We start from the raw sequence: 23290 nt of genomic DNA, 5'->3' as shown, positions 1-23290 counted from the left end.
CGACTTTTCTCAGATCAAAATTTCATACAAAGGAAAAATCATTCACATCAATGGAGTTCCCCAGCGGAGTCACCATTTTTTCATGCGGAAAGAGTCAATAGTGTGGACACAACCGACCTCCCTAGAAGCAAAATCTTTCTAGTGACAAACAAGACAAATAAACACTACCTTTCTCTAAACATGCATTGAGAATACAAGTAATCAGGTGATTTTAACATACCTTTAGTCCAACGCTTTGTAGTAGTCCAGCTTCGCCGATCCGGATGAGCTCCTCCTTCTCTTCGAAACCTGCATTCACTAACAAGCCAAAAGATTAAATAGCACCTGATAAACTCATAAAACAATACATATCCATCATACAGACCAAGGAGTATATGAAACAAATCATGAATAACAATCTGTTGAGAAAAATGAGTTCATTTGCATTAAGTGGAAACAAAAGGAACCATTACAACCTGAGCCTTGGTGTTGTGCAAGTCCCTCCTAGGGTCCAGCAAGAGTTTTCCTTTACTTTGATCAGCTCACCCACTCTCAAATAAGGCTAGGAAAGGATGGGAATCTCTCCTCTCAAGCTTTACAAGGGAGTCCTAATTCCAGCAGAATCTACCCTTAGGAATGTTCAGCTTTCAACCTCTCCTCCTTCTGGCAAAATGCCTGTATTTATAGTACTCTAGAGGAAGTTAATCAGGTCCACCATCAATGGGATAAACCCCTCTTTGGATGGGATAGCTCCCCTCTTGATGGGATAAGTTCCTCTTTCATAGGGATACATGAACCATCTGGAGGCGCTCAATACACGTCAAACAAGCTTCTAGAATGCTCTAGAAATGACCACAAGTAACTTTTTTGAAGTGAAACTTGCGCCTTTTGACCTTTACAGGAGTACGCACCCACCCCTTTACAGACAAAGTGTACAAGTACGCAGGTATTGTGAACTTGAGGTGCGTACACGCAGGTAAGGCTAAGAGAAACTGCGTACCTAAAGATATATATATTTTTAAAGATTTTCTCTCTTTCTTGGAGTTTGACAAGAAGAGCAGAGGTATAAGACTTGCCAAGGAGGATAATATGACAGTTGATGGAGCCATACTAACTGCAAATAGTCATGGTGACAAATTTTAGTGTAACACTTTGCTTGGAAAGTTTTGTTGACCTGCTGAATGATAAGGTCTGCGTCTCTAAACACTTTTAGACCTTTGATGCCCATATCTTTAGCAACATTTAAGCCCAACATCAACGCTTCATACTCTGCTATTTTATTTGTGACCTGAAATGTTAATTTGAAAAATAAATGAATGCATTCCTACGTGGGGGACATAAGGACTACACCTTCCCCTGCAGCTTCCTTACAGCAAGCTCCATCAAAGAACATGTCCCAAATTTGTGGGCCTTCTTCCTCTATGATATGGCAAACTGGTTTCTTAAGTTGCGTGGAGGCCATCTAGGATTCTTTAATCTGAAGAATACAAGCTCCAAAATCAGTGTCGACAGCATAGATGGGATGATTAGTGGGATTCCTTTCATCACTGATGATATAAGCCAACTGAGCTTCTCTGTATAATCTCTTGCTCTCACCTCCAAAAACTGGGATAATAGCGTAGGAAAGATCATTTTCTAATGTTACACCTAATCTCTTGATCCAACCTCTGGAAAGAAACATGCCAAACTTGGGGGGTACATCTGCTACCACAATATCCACCATCATGCTCTTCATGGGTAGCTGAGACAAAGTGATGGCTAGGTCCTTGATTAATCCCAGACATTTCACTTTTCTAGAGTCAAAAGAAAATAGGTCATGATAAGGCTTGGTAATGTTAAGACCCAACTCATCCATGACAGCCTTGGGCATTAGATTATGGCTGGCTCCACTGTCCAGAAGGCAATTGTGAAGTATTTTGTCATGAATAGTCAGAGAGACATAGAATGATGGGGAGTTGTCATCATAATTTTCAATAATTGGGCTGAGAACAACAACTGGTTTGTCATCTTGCAGATTTACATAGTTGGTGGAGGCTTGGATGGCATTAGGCTCAAGGGCCTCAAGGATAGATCTCTTGAAGGACTCATTCTTCACTAGTTGAATCAGAGGTATAGGTATTCTTAGCTTCTGAATTTTTGATTGAAAACTGAAAGGAGAAGGAGACTCGTCAAGGCCTCTTACCTCATGAGTTGGAGCTTTGAGGATGATGGGATCAACTGCTGGTCACTTCTGCCTATTAGCTTGTTGTACTACAGGGACAGTAGCTCTTTGAACAAGAGTTTCCTTGGCATTATTCATCTTCGACCTCAGATTATATTTGTGTTGATCTTCAGTTTGCAAAATAGCTTCACCATCCCATTCTTGGTTGATCTGGTCATTGAATAATGACTTTTCATAGGTAGCTGAGATCAAAAAGGAGGCACTACCTTTGTCTTCCGGACAATGGATCTCATCACATTCTTCAAACTGCTCTTCTTCCATGACTACATTTTGGAAAGGGGTCTTCACCCTTTGGTCTTCATTGGCATCTTTGCTTCTTTGCAAAATCTGCAACTGCTCATTAGCTCTTCTATATGGATTTGGATTTCTAGGAGCAAAGGTATTAGGAACTCTTCCTTTCCCACGGTGCTGCTCAACCTTTAATTTGGAGATTTCAGAGGCTAATGACTCTATCATCTTGGTCATTTTATCTATCTTGGGATCTGAAGATCATAAAGACTCACCCATCTGTCTCCTTCTATCGACATTTCCCTTGAGCTTCTCTGTAGCCATGATGCTTGATTCTACTTCCAAGGCTGCATCCTACATATCAGCCAAAGTAGCACATCGCCTCTCCCTGAACAATATACAAAGGTCAGAATCAAAGGCACTGGCATAGGTGAGTTTAGCAGAGGTTGTGGTGGGTTTTACTTCAGCTAGTATTTTGTCGTAAATACAGTTAAATCTCTTATTGAAATTAGACAACAACTCACCATTTTCCCTCTTTAAGTTCCCAAACTCGGTGTGGTAGTAGAGTAGATCCTTATTATCCCCCCAATTCTTTAGAAATGCATCATCTAAAGCCTCAATATCTGTTATAGATCTTGGGGTCAGTTCTCTGAACCATTTTCTAGCCTCTCCATCTAGGCTTTGGACAAACACTCTCATCCACACATCATCTTCACTAATGTTTAGGTTATCATCATAACTATAAAATGATTCAAGATGTTCCTCAGCTGTAACACCTTCCATCCCCATGAACTTAGGCCTATACTTCTAATATTCTCCAGTAGGCATGGTATTCAAAGGAGTGGGCGGTATTAGAGGTCCATACCTAGCAGCTATGATTCTTTCCAGTTTGGTACGTTGTGGACCTACCATAGTTGTGGTGGCTATAAGGGTACTGGAAATCTGAATGATAGAGGGTTGAGGAGTGACTGATAGGACTAAAGGAGTATAATGGATAGGAGGAGAGGCTTCCTTTGGGCTTACAACAAAAGATGAACCTAAAGGAGAAGGAGCTTTATGAATCTCTGAGATTTTTTTTTCATTGCTAGTGTTAGATGCTATACTCTCAACATATATTTTTTCTATTATAGGATTTTCTTGAAGGGATATAGAATATTTTTTAGATTTACCTGAACCTGATGCTCCTGTGTGTAATACCTTTCTTCCTTTGATGATTTTTTTAGGGTCAGGTACTAGGTCAGCTTGTGAATTTTGAGGATTTCTCCAACTATGCCTCACAAACTGAGCCAGAACTATGAAGTGGAGTTGCCAAGAGGTTCGTCCTCCAGTAGAGTCGGCAGATAGATGATTACAGCAGAAAAAGTGCCCATAATTTGTCTATCATCAAAGCTAGATTTGTGTCATTTCCCAGGGAATCTAAGTTTCAGTCTCCTCTCCTCGGTAACGGTGCCAATTATGTTATCACTCCAGGAAGCTCTCCTAGGTTGTAGCTCAGAGATGCCTGGTAACATATAAATCTTCAATATTGTTCTCTGAACTATTGGAATGGATGATGGTTTGGATCAAGTCAGATTAATGTTTCAACTTTATTTTCACTCAAGACATGCATGAACACACTTAGATTTAGAAGGCTTTAGACCACTAATGCTCAATAGTTTATAGATTTAGTGGATAAATGGAGAATACTGACTATACCAGCAGATGCATACATAAACACATATGAATGGCTAGCTACAGGAAGTAAATGAAGCTTGCTAATCTAATTTATCAATGCAGAGATAAGATGACAGTTATCTGGCATTAGACACAGAATAAAACATGAATAACCTATTCAAGTGCAAGCTTAGAACAAAAGAAAAAATGGGAATTCAACATGTAACAGCAAAAGAAGCTTATATTGCTGGAATGAAGATGAGAAGATTAGAGGAGCAGAGTCTCCACAATCTCCAAAATTTGAACCCTTGTTACTCTGAACTTTCAAATATTTATAGGCCTTTTACAATGCTCTCGGGCCTTCTGAGGCTCGAGAGGTCTTAATCTATCCCCTCTGTCTTTAACGACTTGATGCCCTGACTAGGCACGCATGGGCTCAGAGGTTTCTTCTTCTAACAGCAGAGTAACTGCATTCTGGTAGTTTGTTGCACTGTCAGGGAGCTTGCTCATGCCAGCGATGCTCCATGATCACTTCTATTGGTTTTGGTTGTGTTGCACTATTGCCTTTCCCCTTCCGGCCTTCTGTCTCCCGGTCTCTATCTCCCGGCCTCTGTTATGTGATGGAATGGGTCTGTGGGCCTTTTGAAATCCTTTCAAATGCTAACAATGATTGTTTTCTGTTTTACACAGAAAAACGTTGCAACACTGTGAAATCCCGCCAAGCTCTGTTTATTTCGGACTTCAAAAGTCCTTAAACACTGTCTATTCCTCTATCGGGTCTGCCCTCAATCACTATCGCAAGTCGCTTCGGCCTTGTTTCCAAGCTTCCCTTTGTATTTTGAAATATGTTAAAAACACTAAAAATCATGAAAAATTGGCTTTGGCGGACCTGAAATATTATATATTTTCATTCTCGAACCCCTTCAGGTCCAGGTTTTATTGCATTGGCGCTGCCCCTTTGTATTTCGTTAAATAACGAAAATACACAAAATACATAGGAAAATGCCTTTTGGCAGATTTCAAATTTTATGCAATATTATGTACATAACTGTCTGGTCCGGTTAATCACATCATGCATATACATGTATGAAGGCCCTGCTCCATAATGTTTCCCCGATTGCGATCCACCGATGCGATTGATCGCAATCGCATATCGCTCATGCCCTGGGCCAATGGTGAGCGCTCTATTGTGTTCTCCAATAGCGATCCTGCGATGTGACGTGGGCTGTCAATCTGCGCGCTTGATTGACGGTCCACGTTGCATCTTGCCATCGTAAGTTTCATACGGTCTGCACCGATATCCGCCGATTGCCACTACCGATTGCGATCCGTTAACTGGATCTGGACTGTTGATCAGCTAGATCTGATGGCTTCTATGCATTTCACTGTGTATGCCTCCGATACTCTATTTTTTACTGCTTCCTTGGGTTTCTGCCTCCCGATAGTATTTTTCCGCCTGTTTGAAGGTTTTTCTCTTGCAATTGTTTTGATATTTGATCTGATTTTACTAACTTTTGAAGACTTAGAGAGCATTTGGATCCATTTTGAGCCACATGCCAACAAGGCTAACATTTCCAGTCGGGAAAAGATTATTTTTGCTCTTCTCAAAGCAGCCCTCCACATCAAGGATTAGTGGGAAACCTACTGCGAGTAGAAGGATGAAAGTACAAGCTCATTATTTTCAGCCACACCCACTTGAAATTCATTTTGGGTTGCCATCAAGGAGTAGTACTACCCTGTTGGAAGCTATGAGGATCAATATATAAAGTGGACCATGCTGCGGCAGGGACAGGACCAAGACATGCCGGAGCTTACCAATATTTTCCATACCCTTCGCACAAAGTTGGGTATCAAGGATATGGAGTAGCATTTGGTACTCAAATACCACGACTACCTACACAAGTACATCCAGGAAGAAATAGAATTCTTGAACATCTCCTCACTCAGCATAGCAGACGGATATGCCGTCAAGGTCGAGCAAAAGTTTAAATAGAAGAAGTGAGACTTTGGATCTGTGAATCCGAAGCAAGGGAAAGGTGCCCCCAAACCATATAACAAAGGACAAAGCTAACGCAGGGCGGCCCAAGACAACCCACCAAAGCTGCAAGCAAAGAATAGTGCCACAAAGCTAAAAAAGGACACGAGAAAGTGGTGTGAGTTCTGTAAGAGCTCCACTCACAACACAAGTGAGTGTCGGGACAAGCAATCACTAGTGGCCAAGCTAAAGGTTTCAGAATCATATGCATGTTCCAACTCTGAGTGAGAACCTGACGAGGGGAATGAAAAAGGGAAGCAGATTATTGATGCGAAGCCGAATGCCACTATTGCCACCACGAAGATCCAGAAGGAGGAACCCGAAGATCCAGAGGAGGAGGAGTGTCTCTTTCACTCCCAGATGTGGGTAAAGGGCTCCTCGTTACAGTTCATTGTCTACAGCAGGAGCCAAAAGAATCTCATTTTGGCAAAGGTTGTGAAGCGGTTGGGATTACTAACCACAGCACATCCACAACCATACACCATCGGGTGGCTTCACCAAGGACGGGATCTTCGCGTGAGCCAGCAGTGTCACCTTCTATACAACATCAAGCCCTTCACGGATGAGGTATTGTGTGATATTGCTCCCCTTGAAAATTGTGATGTATTATTAGGATAACCATACTTGTGGAAGTGACATGTTGTGTATGAATCAAGGCCCCATGCTATTATTGTTTCTTTGGGAAATAAGTTGTACAGGATACCAAAGGTAGCACTGCCTACCGGCATCTTTTTGGTTACTGTAAAACAATGCAGTAAGCTCATTTCCAAAATCGAGAATTTTTTTTTCCTGATGATATGCCCTCAAGGAGAGAAGAAGACAACGGCCATGAGATCCAAACAGGGCCCCTCTGCATGACAACTACAGATGGACAAGGTTGTGGAGGAGTACGAGGACATCTTCACCTCCCCCGCAGGGGTTCCTCTGCACTGTTAGGTCAAGCACTCCATCAATCTGACCCTAGGTGCACGGCTGCCCAATGGACCAATATATCGGCACTCTATTCTGGAGAATGATAAATCAAGAGGCAGATTCAGGAGCTTATGCAAAAAGGTCACATCCATCTGAGTTTATCACCCTGTGGGAGCCCAATTGTGTTGGTACAGAAGAAGGATGGGACTTGGAGACTCTGTATTGACTATCGGGCATTGAACAAGATCACTATATGTAATAGGTACCCAATCCCATGGATTGATGGCTTCCTGGACCAATTGAAGGTGGCAAAATATTTCAGCAAGATCGATCTGAAGTTAGGATATCACCAGGTACCAATCGAACCCTCTGATGTGTGGAAGGCTGCCTTCAAAGCCACAAAGGGCCTTTTCGAATGGTTGATTATGCCTTTCAGATTGATGAATGCTCCTGCAACCTTCATGAGGCTAATGGATGACATCTTGCGGCCATTAACCAACTCATTTGTAGTGGTATACTTGGATGACATCCTGATCTTCAACCAGAGTTGGGAAGAGCAGCTCCACCACATCTGACAAGTTCTCCAAACACTGCAGCAACACAAGTTATGTGCCAATTTGGATAAATGCACTTTTGGCATGACCCAGGTTTAGTATCTGGGATACATTATTGATGAAAAGGGGTTGCATGTGGATCTAGCCAAGATCCAAGTCATTTGGGAGTGGCCATCTCCAACCACTCTCACAGAGATTCAAAGCTTTCTAGGTCTTTCCAACTTCTACTGGAAGTTCGTGTTGGGATTTTCTCATATCACTTGGCCCTTGAGTCAAGTCACCAAGGGAGGACCGAAAGCAAAATTCTTTTGGTCTGAATCTCAATAGAAGGCATTCACAGAGTTGAAAGATTTCCTCTAGTCGACACCAGTGCTCGCATTACCAGACTTGCAACAACCATTTGAGGTCGAGACAGATGCCTCTAACTATGTTATTGGGGTAGTCCTTACTCAACACAGGCATCCAGTGGCATATCACAGTGAGACACTTTTAGACATAGTCCAGAAGTATCCCACTTAGACAAAGAGATGTATTCCATTATGCAAGCCTGCCAACAATGGAAGAATTACATTTTAGGGAAGGAAACGATCATCCACACAGACCACTGACCCCTGCAGTTCATACAAACCCAAGGGAAATTGCAGAATGATCGCCATCAGAAGTGGTGCACATACCTGCAATAGTTCCATTTGAATATCAAGTATAAGAAGGGTAGCACCAATAATGTTGCAGATTGCCTTAGTCGACCATCGATCATGGCATTAACCACCGTGCTCAACTCTTGTGGGCACGAGACTTCTGATTGGCCACTTCTCTACAAAAGCGACCCAGAATTCGGTCACACGTACTAGACACTCTTGGAGGGTCAGCATGTTCCAGATTTTCACCTCTAGGATGCCCTATTATGCCACTTGGGTCACCTTTGTGTTCCTTCAAGTGAGCGTGAAAATATGATTTGGGAAGCACACTACAGTCGGACTATTGGGCATTTCAGGGTCGAGAAAATGGCAGTAGTACTTTAGAAGTATTTCTATTGGCTGAATCTTCGACAAGATTTCGGGAAGTACATTAGATCATGCACTTCCTACGCCATTGCCAAATTCACCATCAAGAAGCAAGGCCTCTATACCCCGCTACCTACCTCTAGTCGACCTTGGGAATCCATCTTCATGGATTACCTGTCAGGCCTTCCTTCCACTAAGCATGGAAATGACTGTGCTTTTGTGGTTTTTGACAGGTTCTCGAAGATGGCCATTATGGTGGCCTACAAGAAGAATATCACAGCAGAAGCCATTGCTAAAATCTTATTTGAACGAGTGTTGGTACACTTTGGGATCCCATAGTCTATCATCTCAAATCAAGACAGTAGGTTACTCAATACATTTTGGTCCAGTCTCTAGTCGATGTTGGACACCAAACTCACTAAGTCCACAGCCTTCCATCCTCGAACTGATGGCCAAACAGATGTTGTCAACAGGATGATCATACACATTCTGCACATGTACAACTCAAAGCATCCATGCACATGGGACGAGAGCCTCCACTATGTTTAGCACAGCTACAATCGGGCTCTCCACAGCTCGACTAGCCACAACCCTTTTCAGGTTGGCTTGGGATTCCAGCCACTATGTCCCATTAACGTGGCCATGCCATCTGCAACTACTCATGCAAATTCGGCTCATGTCTAGTCTGAAACAGATAAGGCAAATAGCTTCATTGAGCACATCCAACATATTCCCCAGTAGGTCCATGACATTCTGGAGAAATCAAATGCCAAGTACAAGAAACGACATGACCAACATCGGGTGCCACACAAGTTTCAGGTGGGCGACAAAGTTTGGTTGCATTCACAAAAGGAACACCTTACCGAAGCCTATCAAAAACTCAGACCACTCCAATATGGTCCTTACACCATTACCAAGGCTATGGGAGACAATGTAGTTGAGCTCAGCATTCCCCCATTCCTTGGCCTGCACCCAGTGTTCAATGTGGACTGCCTCCGGCCATACTTTCCACCATTACTAGACACATCTGAAAATGCAAGACAACTCACACCCACAGAGTTAAATCCAGATTGCATGGAACAAGCTGCAACTAATTGGATCATGGACACATAGATCAAGCACACTCACCAACAGAATATCAGACTGTATCAAGTTGTCAAAGTAGGCCAACTCCTTCACCAAGGCAAGTGGCTCACCGGGGACCAAGTTCAGCAGAAGTTCCCTCATCTCATGGAGGAACTCCATGCAATGGGGACCATTGCATCCTAAGGGGGGAGGAATGATCTAGGTTGATATTGGTCACCACCCACCAATTCCACTTGGACCACCACCATTGCTTCCAAAATTAGTGTTGATAGCATAGATGGGATGATTAGTGGGATTCCTTTCATCACTGATGATATAAGCCAACTGAGCTTCTCTGTATAATCTCCTGCTCTCACCTCCAAAAACTGGGACAGTAGCGTAGGACAGATTATTTTGTAATGTTCCACCTAATCTCTTGATCCAACCTCTGGAAAACAACATGCCAAACTTGGGGGGTACATTTGCTACCACAATATCCATCATCATGCTCTTCATGGGCAGCTGAGACAAAGTGATGGCTAGGTCCTTGATTAATCCCAGACATTTCACTTGTCTAAAGTCAAAAGAAAAATGTTCATGATAAGGCTTGTTAATGGCAAGACCTAACTCATCCATGACAGCCTTGGGCATTAGATTATGGCTGGCTCCAATTTCTAGAAGACAATTGTGAAGGATTTTGTCATGAATAGTCAAAGAGACATAGAATGATGGGGATCTGACATCATAATTTTCAATCATTGTGCTTAGAACAATAGCTAGTTTGTCATCTTACAGATTTACATAGTCGGTGAAGGCTTGGATGGCATTAAGCTCAAGGGCCTCAAGGATAGATCTCTCGAAGGACTCATTCTTCACTAGTTCAATCAGAGGTATAGGTATTCTTAGCTTCTGAATTTTTTGATTGAAAACTGAAAGGAGAAGGAGACTTGTCAAGGTCTCTTACCTCATGAGTTGGAGCTTTGAGGATGATGGGATCAACTGCTCGTCGCTTTTGCTTATTAGCTTGTTGTACTGCAGGGACGGCAGCTCTTTGAACAAGAGTTTCCTTGGCATTATTCATCTTCGACCTCAGATTATATATGTGTTGATCTTCAGTTTGCAGAATAGCTTCACCATCCCATTCTTGGTTGATCTAGTCATTGAATAATGACTTTTCATAGGTAGCTGAGGTCAAAAAGGAGGCACTTCCTTTGTCTTCCCTACAATGGACCTCATCACCTTCTTCAAACTACTCTTCTTCCATGACTACATTTTGGAAAGGGGTCTTCACCCTTTGGTCTTCATTGGCATCTTTGCTTCTTTGCAAAATCTGCAACTGCTCATTAGCTCTTCTATATGGATTTGGATTTCTAGGAGCAAAGGTATTAGGAACTCTTCCTTTCCCACGGTGCTGCTCAACCTTTAATTTGGAGATTTCAGAGGCTAATGACTCTATCATCTTGGTCATTTTATCTATCTTGGGATCTGAAGATCATGAAGACACACCCATCTGTCTCCTTCTATCGACATTTCCCTTGAGCTTCTCTGTAGCCATGATGTTTGATTCTACTTCCAAGGCTGCATCCTACATATCAGCCAAAGTAGCACATCACCTCTCCCTGAACAGTATACAAAGGTCAGAATAAAAGGCACTGGCATAGGTGAGTTTAGCAGAGGTTGTGGTGGGTTTTTACTTCAGCTAGTATTTTGTCGTAAATACAGTTAAATCTCTTAGTGAAATTAGACAACAACTCACCATTTTCCCTCTTTAAGTTCCCAAACTCGGTGTGGTAGTAGAGTAGATCCTTATTATCCCCCCAATTCTTTAGGAATGCATCATCTAAAGCCTCAATATCTTCTATAGATCTTGGGGTCAGTTCTCTGAACCATTTTCTAGCCTCTCCATCTAGGCTTTGGACAAACACTCTCATCCACACATCATCTTCACTAACGTCGAGGTTATCAGCATAGCTATAAAATGATTCAAGATGTTCCTCAAATGTAACACCTTTAGTCCCCATGAACTTAGGCCTATACTTCTAATATTATCTAGTAGCCATGGCATTCAAAGGAGTGGGTAGTATTAGAGGTCCATACCTAGCAGCGATGATTCTTTCCATTTTGGTAGGTTGTGGACCTGCCATAGCTATGGTGGCTATAAGGGTACTGGAAATCTGAATGACAGAGGGTTGAGGAGTGACTGATAGGAATAAAGGAGTATGATGGATAGGAGGAGAGGCTTCCTTTGGGCTTACTATGAAAGAAGAACCTAAAGGACAAGGAGCTTGATGAAACTCTTAGATTTTTTCTTTACTACTAGTATTAGATGCTATACTCTCAACATTTATTTGTTCTGTTACATGATTTTCTTGAAGAGATATAGAATATTGTTTAGATTTACCTAAACCTAATGCTCCTTTCTGCAATACCTTTCTCTCTTTGATGATTTTTTCAGGGTCAGGTACTGGGTCAGCTTGTGATTTCTGAGGATTTCTCTAACTATACCTCACAAACTGAGCCAGAACTATGAATTGGAGTCACCAAGAGGTTCGTCCTCCAGTAGAGTTGTCAGTTAGATGATTACAACCGAAAAAGTGCCCATAATTTGTCTATCATCAAAGCTATATCCGTGTTATTTCCCAGGGAAACTGAGCTTCAGTCTCCTCCTCCAGCAATGGCGCCAATTATGTTATCACTCTAGGAAGCTCTGCTAGGTTGTAGCCTAGAGATGCCTGGTAACATATAAATCTTCAATATCGTTCTCTGAACTATTGGAATCGATGATGGTTTGGATCAAGTCAGATTAATGTTTCAACTCTATTTTCACTCAAGACATGCATGAACACGCTTATATTTTCAAGGCTTTAGACCACTAATGCTCAATAGTTTATAGATTTAGTGGATAGATGAGGAATACTGACTGTACCAGTAGATGCATACATAAACACATATGAATAGCTAGCTACAGGAAGTAAATGAAGCTTGTTGATCTAATTTATCAATGCAGAGATAAGATGACAGTTATTTGGCATTAGAGACAGAAGAAAACATGAATAACCTATTCAAGTGCAAGCTTATAACAAAAGAAAAAATGGGAATTAAACCTGTAACAACAAAAGAAGCTTATATTGCTGGAATGAAGATGAGAAGCTTAGAGGAGCAGAATCTCCACAGTCTCCAAAAGTTGAACCCTTGTTACTCTGAACTTTCAAATACTTATAAGCCTTTTACAATTCTCTTAGGCCTTCTGAGGCTCGAGAGGTCATAATATTTCCCCTCCGTCTTTAACGACTTGATGCCCTGACTAGGCACACATGGTCTCGGAGATTTCTTCTTCTAACATCACAGTAACTGTATTTTGGTAGTTTGTTACGCTGTCAGGGAGCTCGCTCGTGCCACCGATGCTCCGTGATCACTTCTATTAGTTTTGGTTGTGTTGCATTGTTTCCTTTCCCCTTCTGCCTTATGTCTCCCGGTCTTTGTCTCCCGACCTCTGTTATGTGATGGAATGGCTCTGTGGGCCTTTTGAAATCCTTTCAAATGCTAACAATGATTGTTCTCTATTTTATACAGAAAAAACGCTACAACAATGTGAAATCCCGCTAAGCTCTGTTTATTTCGGACATCAAAAGTCCTTAAACTGTCTATTCCTCTATCGGTTACGCCCTCAATTGCTATCGCAAGTCACTTTGTCCTTGTTTCCAAGCTTCCCTTTGTATTTTGAAATATGTTAAAAACACTAAAAATCATGAAAATTTGGCTTTGGCAGACCTAAAATATTATATATTTTCATTCTTGAACCCCTTCAGGTCTGGGTTTTATCGCATCGGTGCTGCCCCTTTGTATTTTGTTAAATAACGAAAATACACAAAATACATAGGAAAATGCCTTTCGGCGGATTTCAAATTTTATGCAATACTATGTATATAATCGTTGGGTCTGGTTAATCGTATCGCACATATACATGTATAAAGGCCCCGCTCCATAATGTTTCCCTGATTGTGATCCGCCGACGCGATTGATCGCAATCACATATTTCTCATGCCCCGGGCCAATGGTGAGCACTCTGTTGTGTTCTTCGATAGCGATCCTGCAATGTGACGTGGGCCATCAATCTGCACGCTTGATCGATGGTCAACGTTGCATCACCAATCACCATCCCAAGTTTCATATGGTCTACGCTGATATCTGCCGATTGCCGCCGCCGATTGGATCTAGACCGTTGGTTGGACATGTCTGATGGCTGTTGTGCATTTCACTGTTTATACCTCTGATACTCTGTTTTTTACTACTTCCTTGGGTTTTTGCCTCGCAATAACGGGTTTCTACTTGTCTGAAGGTTTTTCTCTTGCGATTATTTTGATCTTTGGCCTAATTTTACTAACTTTTGAAGACTTAGAGAGCATATTTAGATCCATTTTGGGCCACATGCCAACAAGGCTAACATTTCTAGTCGAGAAAAGATTATTTTCGCTCTTCTCAAAGCAGCCCCCCATGTCAAGGATTGGTGGGAAACCTATTGCAAGCAGAAGGATGAAAGTACAGGCTCACTATTTTCAGTCGCACCGACTTGGAATTCATTCTAGGATGCCATCAAGGAGCAGTACTACCCTGTCGGAAGCTATGAGGATCAATACATAAAGTGGACCATGCTGTGGTAGGGAAGGGACCAACACGTGCCAGAGTTTACCAATATTTTCCATACCCTTCGCACAAAGTTGGGTATCAAGGATACGGAGCAGCATTTGGTCCTCAAATACTGTAGCTACCTACACAAGTACATCCAGGAAGAAATAGAATTCCTGAATGTCTCCTCACTCAGCACAACATACAGATATGCCGTCAAGGTCGAGAAAAAGTTTAAACAGAAGAAGCGAGACTTTGGATCTGTGAATCTGAAGTAAGGGAAAGGTGCCCCCAAACTATAGAACAAAGGACAAATCCAAGGCGGGGTGGCCCAAGACAACCCACCAAAGCTACAAGCAAAGAACAGTGCCATGAAGCCACAAAAGGACACGGGAAGGTGGTGCGAGTTCCATAAGAGCTCCACTCACAAGACAAGTGAGTGTTGGGCCAAGCAGTCATTGGTGACTAAGCTAAAGGTTTCAGAATCAGATGCATGTTCTGACTCTGAGTCAAAACCCGACAAGTGGAATGACAAAGGGAAGCAAATTATCAATGTGTAGCAAAATGCCACTATTGCCACCACAAAGATCCAGAGGAGGAGGAGCGTCTCCTTCACTCCCAGATGTGGGTAAAGGGCTCCCCGGTATAGTTCATTATCAATAGCGAGAGCCAAAAGAACCTCATTTTGGCAAAGGTCATGAAGAAACTGGGCTTACTGACCACAACACATCCACAACCGTACACCATCAGGTGGCTTCACTAAGGACGGTATCTTCGCATGAGCCAGTAGTGTCGCCTTCCATACAACATCAAGCCCTTCACAGATGAGGTATTGTGTGACATTGCTCCCCTTGAAGTTTGTGATGTATTATTAGGACAACCATACTTGTGGATGTGACATGTTGTGTATGAATCAAGGCCCCATCCTGTTATTATTACTTTGGGAAATAAGTTGTACAGGATACCAGAGGTAGCACCACCTACTGACATCCAACTCGGTGAGGGTGTTTGGCTCATCTATAACATGTTTGCCACTTCGGTGATGTCTCCTGGGGGCCTGTTCTCCTGAAGCTGTATCACTGTGGGTCTCCTCCTCATATTCTGATGAAACCTCGGATGCCATAACTGTTGTTTTGTAAACTGAATTTAGGCTGCCCTTTGATTTAAATGAAGCTGGTAGTTGCTTTGACAATCTGCCACCAAGGGGACAATTAAAAAGGGAGCATTAGGATGGGGGATAATATAATGGGAATAGGGGTTTATAGGAAAATTTTATTTAGGGATATACAAGGGGTTTTGGGGTATTTTGATAGGGTAGTGTTTGTGTTGTTGGCAAGGTAGGGTTTGGGTTTTTTTAGCAATAGGAGGAGGGGGAAAGGGAGTATGATTTTAGTAGTGTTAGGGTAGTGATTATGGGGAAAATGGCATAGGGGAATGAGTAATAGGGGTAGGGTAGGAAAAACACCTTGGTAGCAATATCACTGTAGCACAAACCCTAGCATCATGGTTTTCTTGATGTCTTCTTGTGTTTGTTTTATAAAAAAAAATTGCATTTGATTATAATCATAAAACCATCGTATCTCTTTCAAATTTGATGCACAAGTGGAGGTAGGTTGCCTACCTTTCAATTGGATGAGCTCCACAATTTTTTTTGGGTGAAATAGATGGTTCCTGGGCGTTTTACCCCTGTGCACCGCGCGCAAAGCCCAGTGCGCCGCGCGCTGGGTATGCGCCGTGCCTGTGTAAAGTTTGAACTACGGGCAGGCTCTGTGTGCGTCGCGCCCGGTGAGTGCGCCGCGCTCTATGAAACTGCCTCCAAGCTGCTCCAAATTGCTCCAACCTTCGACTCACGACCTTGCAACCTTCCTCCAACGCTTTGCTTGCACAATGAACTTGTTTTATGATGATATTTGTGTATATAGGCTTGGAGGTCATATTTTTAAATTAACTTTTTAAAAAACCCACTTTTCTAATGTCTTGTTCAACACCTTTCACTGACTTTAATATAACCCTGATTTTCACCTTTTCTCTGAATTTTGGGCTCAAATGATGAAATTTTCGACACTTTTCGCAGGGATTGCATGACAAAGCACTTTGGCCACAGAAACCATGACTGCACCTGAAGAAATAAATTGTTGACTCTTTTTGAAAATTTTGTCACAAATGACACTATTTGACTTTTCTTCAAAACAGAGTTTTGAATAATAGTCGAAGTCTGTCAATATGATGGTGAAACTTTGTGGATCGTTACATTTCAAGAGCATCCCTCTGGCCTGCATGGCTTTACTGGACATATTTAAAGACCAAATTGATCAATCCCTGGACCTAATGACCAAAAACGACTTTTGTCCATCAAAGGATCAAACCTTGACTGTTGTGGACTTTTTGATTGTTTGACACAAAGACATAAGCCAACAGGAGCCAGACATGAGGGGAAATGACTAGTATGACCTTCTCCGTCAGATTATGGCATGCCCCTAGCGGAATGCAGCTGAGTGAATGAAGTGGGACACCTAAAAATGAAATGCATAAAGAGTTTTCATCTCTGACGGAGGACTGACCAGGCCGACTCTAACAGCAGGTACAGAAAGACAAAGCAGATAACAAGGTTTCAGCAGTTATGCTTTTAGGATTTGTAAAAGAAAAAGGTTATGAGGAATTAGTAATTGCTTCAGATAATGACTCAAGTCAAGATGGCCCGTTAGGTGACTCACTATTTTGAACAATCTGGCTTGTTGACTCCTTAATGTTTGTACGAGATAAATCTATGTAGTAGTATATGGCACAAGTATACGATTGACAAGAAGGTAGTTTGAACAAGATGGTAGTTTCATTAAAGGTTCAAGGGGGGGGGGGGGACAGTTGAAGGATTACAGGTTATCGTGAATAAGACAACATTAGTCTACAAATGATATGCACAAGTGGAAGGAATTGATTTCAATGAATCATTTGCACCAGTTGCCAGAATGGAAGCCATCCGGATGTTTCTCGCCTATGAATGTTCAAGAAAAATAAAAGTCTACCAAATGGATGTCAAGTCAACATTTCTAAATGGAGAATTAGAAGAAGAAGTTTACATCGAACAACCTGAAGGTTTTCTACTATCAGAAAAAGAAGACTATGTTTTCATGTTAAAGAAGGCTCTGTATGGTCTCAAGCAGGCTCTGAGAGCATGGTATGCTCGTCTTGACAGATATCTACGTAAACAAGGGTTCAAGAAAGGTACTGTTGATATCAATCTTTACTAACAAATAGATAAAGATAATTTAACAATCGTTGAGGTATATGTGGATGATATAATCTTTGGTAGCAATGATGATCGACTAAGTAAGAACTTTGCTACAAATATGCAAAGTGAGTTTGAGATGTCTTTACTTGGTGATTTGACATACTTCTTAGGGCTTCAAATATCTAAGCAAGAGAAAGGAATATTTATATGTCAAGCCAAGTACATCAAGGAAATGCTCAAGAAATTCAAAATGGAAGATTGCAAACCCATCCTTACTCTGATGGTAACAGGTTGCAAATTGAGCACAGACGATGCATCTAAGGATGTGGATCAGAGGTTGTACAGATCTATGATTGGTAGTCTTTTATATGTAACAGCCTCCCGGATAGATGTTATGCAAGCAGTTGGACAAGTAGCAAGATTCCAAGCAGCACCAAAAGAATCACATATTATTGTCGTTAAAATAAATCTTTGATATCTAATGCGCACAACAGAATATGGCTTGTGGTATCCCAAGGGAAACAACCTCATTATTCAATCCTTTACGGATGCAGATTGGTCAAGAAGCGTTGATGATCGTAAGAGTACTAGTGGATAAGCATTATATCTAGGTGGTTGTCTCGTATCATAGTTGAGCAAAAATCAAAACTCAATCTCGTTATCCACAACAGAAGTAGAATATATCGTGGCAATAACTTGTTGTACGCAAGTTCTCTGGATGAAGAAAACTTTTCAAGATCTTTAGGTCAAGTTTGATGAGCCTATTCCCATATTTTGTGATAACACCAGCGCCATCAGTATTTCCAAGAATCCAGTGATGCATTACAAAACGAAGCACATTCCGATTAAATATCATTTCGTTAGAGAGCAGGTCGCTGAAAACAATATCAAGCTTGAATATGTTGGTACAAAATAAAAAGTTGTTGATATCTTGACTAAACCTTTACCTTGTGAAGCATTTGAATATCTTCGCCAGAAGCTTGGGATTCTCCCAAGTTCTCATTAGATTTTCCTTATTCATAAAATAAAGGGGGAGTGGAAGTGTGTACAGGTCCACAGGATGGTTGTATGTCAGGGGGAGTTACCCTTTTCCATTGATTTCAAAGGGGGAGAGAAGGCAGTAGGAAGAGATGCCCTGATTGCAGGGGGAGTACTTGTGTTGCCATCAATGCCAAAGGGGGAGATTTTTTTATCTAAAGATGATCTGAGGTTGTAATTGATGTCAACCCAAGCAGCACCAGGGGCTACCCTGATCTTGCAAGGGAATTTTGACTTGACAACTTACTCTATTTTGAGTCAAGGATCCCCTAGATAACTTCTACTCGTCGAGATGTTTCCGTTGATATATGGCATGCCAAGTAATTTTTCACGGTTCCAGAGATATTCATGTTTGAAGTTAGTAACCCCCGTTAGTGGGCTAAAACTCTATGGGGTTGTGGCATGGCACTCATAATTGGATTTGGTCATTGAATAGTCATTGATTAATAATTTTTTAAGCTCCTAAAATCCCTCCAACATTCTCTATATAAGCCACTCTCAACTCTATAAAAAGAAATCTCATATATCCTCTAAAAATAGTGATCGTGGAATTTTCGCCATAACTTCATTTCTTAGAAGTCTTAGATTCTGAAATGAAAATCCATTTGGTTCACAATCCTAATGAACATTGTGAACAAATTTTAGATCTTGGTTCGCTATATTTCCAGAGATATGATCTGTGGAAGTTAGGGTTTTTGTAGGCTCCCGAATTTCATCTCAAAGAAGTGACCTTGGAAAAATTGTCATAACTATCTCTGTGAGAAAAGGATTGGAATTCTGTAAAAAGTGGCGGATAGTGCATGGAATGTAGTTTTCTTTGTATCACTTGCAGAGCTGAAGGAGGAAACAATCACATGTGGCATGCCGTACAAGTTTGCTCTACTAAAATAGTCCATAATTAGGCCATTGTGAGAGATTGGGCATAACTTTGTCTTGAAGAGTCCAAATCGGGTCAGACCTATGGCATTGGAAAGAAGACTAAGAGGGCTTCTATAGGAATAAGGATCACATGTTGGGGATCTAAAATCGTAGAGATACATCAGATTAAATATCGTGCTCCTAGAAGGCAAGAAAAACTAGATCAAGTGCTATCAAGGGGTGCAAAGGACTAGACTTTCTAGGGCAGCAAAGAGCAAGGTGCAACAAAATGATGCAACAAAGGTAAGCTATAGGTAAGTATCTTCTGTATATGCATGTTCATTTCTTAATTGCATTAGGTTCTTTGTATTCTAATTTGTTGTTTTTGTTTAGCACTGACATATTCTCTACAGGATAAGTTAAGTTTTGGTATTATCATGTCCTAGGTATTTCCTTGAAGACTTTTTGCAGGTATTATATATTCATCAAGAGAAGGCTCAATGCATAATCTAATGTTCTGAAGAGTTAGAAAGGGTAGCATGACAATAAAAACAATCAAGGTGTCTATCTGCCACAAAGTCATTGTAAAAGTTGTACAAGTGTCTATCTGCCAAGAGTTGAAGAGGTAGTGTTGGGAGGTCTAGGATCATCATTAGGTGGTTGTGTCATAGTTGGGTTTATGGTCTAGTGTGTCTTCTTCTTCTACATCATTCTATATAATTGTAAAGTGGACCATTTTCCCTGGTACAAGAGTCCATTCTTCTTTTATTCTTCTATAGGGTGGTAGGGTGGTGCTAGGCTGGTGCATGAAGTCACCAACAGGTTCAAGCCTGTGAAAACTTCGAGGTGGTAGGGTGTTGCTAGGGTGAGTTGTAGCTCATTGGGTGTTGGGATATCCGTTCAGTTGACTACTGAAGAATCTCGGGCGTTGGAGTGTCCATCCAATGGGAGCTGGAGAAGAATGATTTTCTAGAATTCTAGGAAGTTGTTGCTTTCATTTCAGTTGGGGTTGAAGATTAAAGAATTTATTAGAAAAGCTTTCGGTGGTTTTTGACCCGGAGGGGGTTTTCCACCTAAAATATTTGTGCCTCCGGGGTTCTTTTATTTACTATTATTACTGCATAAACATTAATAATAAGTGAAGATTAACTAATGCTCTGAAAAGATTTAGAAGTTCAAATTGCTAAGGAATACTAATTCACCCCCCCTCTCAGTATTTTCCAACAATTCATATCAGAGCTTGGTTCCTTCAGTAAAAACTTAATTGATTGGAAGTCAGTTTTCAGAGCATAGAGATGGGAAATTCAAAGAAGCGAGTTACAAGGATTTCAAAGGAAGGTACAGGTACAACAAAATCTCAAGAAAGTGAGTATTGTGTACCAACCCCTGATTTTGATGCAGATAATTACTGGATATGGGAATCTAGGATGGAAGTATCTTTGCAGGCACATGGAGTATGGGAATCAATTGTTTCTAGAGACACATCTACCGACGAAGCTAAAAGGTACAATTCAAAGGCCGCGAATGTAATTTTGAAAGTTTTGCCAAATTTTGTGAAAACAAAAGTTGTTCAATGTTCAACAGCTAAAGCTCTTTGGGAAAAGCTTCATAATCTCTATTCAACAAAGAAATCAGGTCAAGATGTTATTGAAAACTTGGATCCTTCTGAGTATGATGAAGAAGGGTTGACCATAGAAGAATTTTCTAAGGAGGCAATCAAGCTTATAAAAGAGCTCAAGGATGAGAAGATCTGTTCCAATACTCTTGAAGAACAAGTTCAAGGTCTCAAAATTGAAGTTGAAGAACACAAATGTATTGGAGAGTCACTGCAAAAGAAGTTGGAAGAAATAAACAATACATCGACACAAGACCTCAAGAGAGAAGTCCAACAGAAGCAACAAGAACTAGACACAACATTTTGGAGAGATTAGCAGGATCACACAACAGATGCAGGAAGTAGAAATTGAAAGGAAGGAATCTGATCAAAGATAAATATCCGTCGTGACCAAAAGCAAAAGGAATTAGAAACATCTTCAATAGAAATAAGCATGCTCAAGATTGAAAATGAGAAGCAGAAGGAATAGATACAGGTTCTCAATAGAGAAGTAGAGAAGACCACTCTTCTCAAGCTACAGGTTGAGGAGGCAGAAAAAAGAAGGAAGATCTTGAAAAGATGGTTTCAAGAAGATCTTGCTCAAAAGCAAGAAGAACTTGATGCAAATCATGATGAGATCAACAAACTCAAGGGATCGCAAAAATAATACTTACAAGATAAGACAGATGAAGAAGCGAAAATGAAGGCAATTAAAGATGGTAAAGCTCTAGTTTATGAAGGTACAAGCTCCATAGCTTTGCAGGATGATTCTAAGAAGGAATTTTATCAAAGTGAAAAGCCAAAGAAGAATGTTGCAACTCCAAAGAACAAGACCAAATAAATCAAGAACAAAGGACCACAAGAAACTACAACACCGCCTCCAAAGAAGAATGAAAAATCTCCCAGGTATGTTCGTTTATTTAATGGTTATTTCTTTTTATGTGCTAACTATGGACATATGGCTAGGGATTGTGAATTTTTTGACAAGTACAATAATTATCTTCAAAACCCTAGAAGCAATTTTGTCGGATCACAAGACAAGTTCCATGATGATTTTGTCATAAGAGAATACGTGCTAGATGGGCCAAATATTGAATGTTTCAAATTCCATAACTATGGCCATAAGAATCATGGCTGCAAATATCAGATGGAATCGGCACATGGCTCGAGATTGCAGGAATAATAAGGTCTGGAAAAGGAAGAAGGTACAGGAAGACAAAGAAGATAACAAGGTTTTAGCAGTTATGCTTTCAGACTTTGTAAAAGCAAAAGGTCATGAGGAATTAGCAGTTGCTTCAGATAATGACTCAAGTCAAGATGGCCCGTTAGGTGACTCATTATTTTGGACAATCTGACTTGTTGACTACTTAATGTTTTTACAAGAGGAGTCTATGCAGTAGTATATGGCACAAGTCTACGATTGACAGGAAGGTAGTTTGAACAAGATGGTAGTTTCATTAAAGGTTCAAGGGGGAGAAAAACAGTTGAAGAATTACAAGCTACCAGAAATAAGACAATATTAGTCTTCAAATGATATGCACAAGTGGAAGGAATTCATTTAGATGAAACATTTGCACCAGTTGCCAGAATGGAAGCCATCTGGATGTTTCCCGCCTATGCATGTTCAAGAAAAATAAAAGTCTACCAAATGGATGTTAAGTCAGCATTTTTGAATGGATAATTAGAAGAAGAAGTTTACATCGAACAACCTAAAGGTTTTCTACTATCAGAAAAAGAACACTATGTTTACAGGCTAAAGAAGGCTATGTATGGTCTCAAGCAGGCTCCCAAAGCATAGTATGCTCACATTGACGGATATCTACATAAACAAGGGTTCAAGAAAGGTATTAGTGATAGCAATCTTTACGTACAAATAGATAAATATAATTTAACAATCGTTGAGGTATATGTGGATGATATAATCTTTGGTAGCAATGATGATCGACTAAGTAAGAACTTTGCTACAAAGATGTAAAGTAAGTTCAGGATGTCTTTACTTGGTGAGTTGACACACTTCTTAGGGCTTCAAATATCTCAACAACAAAAAGGAATATTTATATGTCAAGCCAAGTACATAAAGGAAATGCTCAAGAAATTCAAAATGGAAGATTGCAAACCCATCCTTACTCCGATGGTAACAGGTTGCAAATTGAGCATAGACGATGCATCTAAGGATGTGGATCAGTGGTTGTACAGATCTATGATTAGTAGTCTCCTATATGTAACAACCTCTCAGCCAGATGTTATGCAAGCAGCTGGACTAGTAGCAAGATTCCAAGCAGCACCAAAAGAAT

Source organism: Pinus tabuliformis, chromosome X (genome assembly GCF_031772625.1).
Source record: "Pinus tabuliformis cultivar Carrire ecotype Pingquan chromosome X, CPIR1, whole genome shotgun sequence".
Classification (NCBI taxonomy): domain Eukaryota; kingdom Viridiplantae; phylum Streptophyta; class Pinopsida; order Pinales; family Pinaceae; genus Pinus; species Pinus tabuliformis.
Note: the sequence above shows the minus strand (reverse complement) of the source record.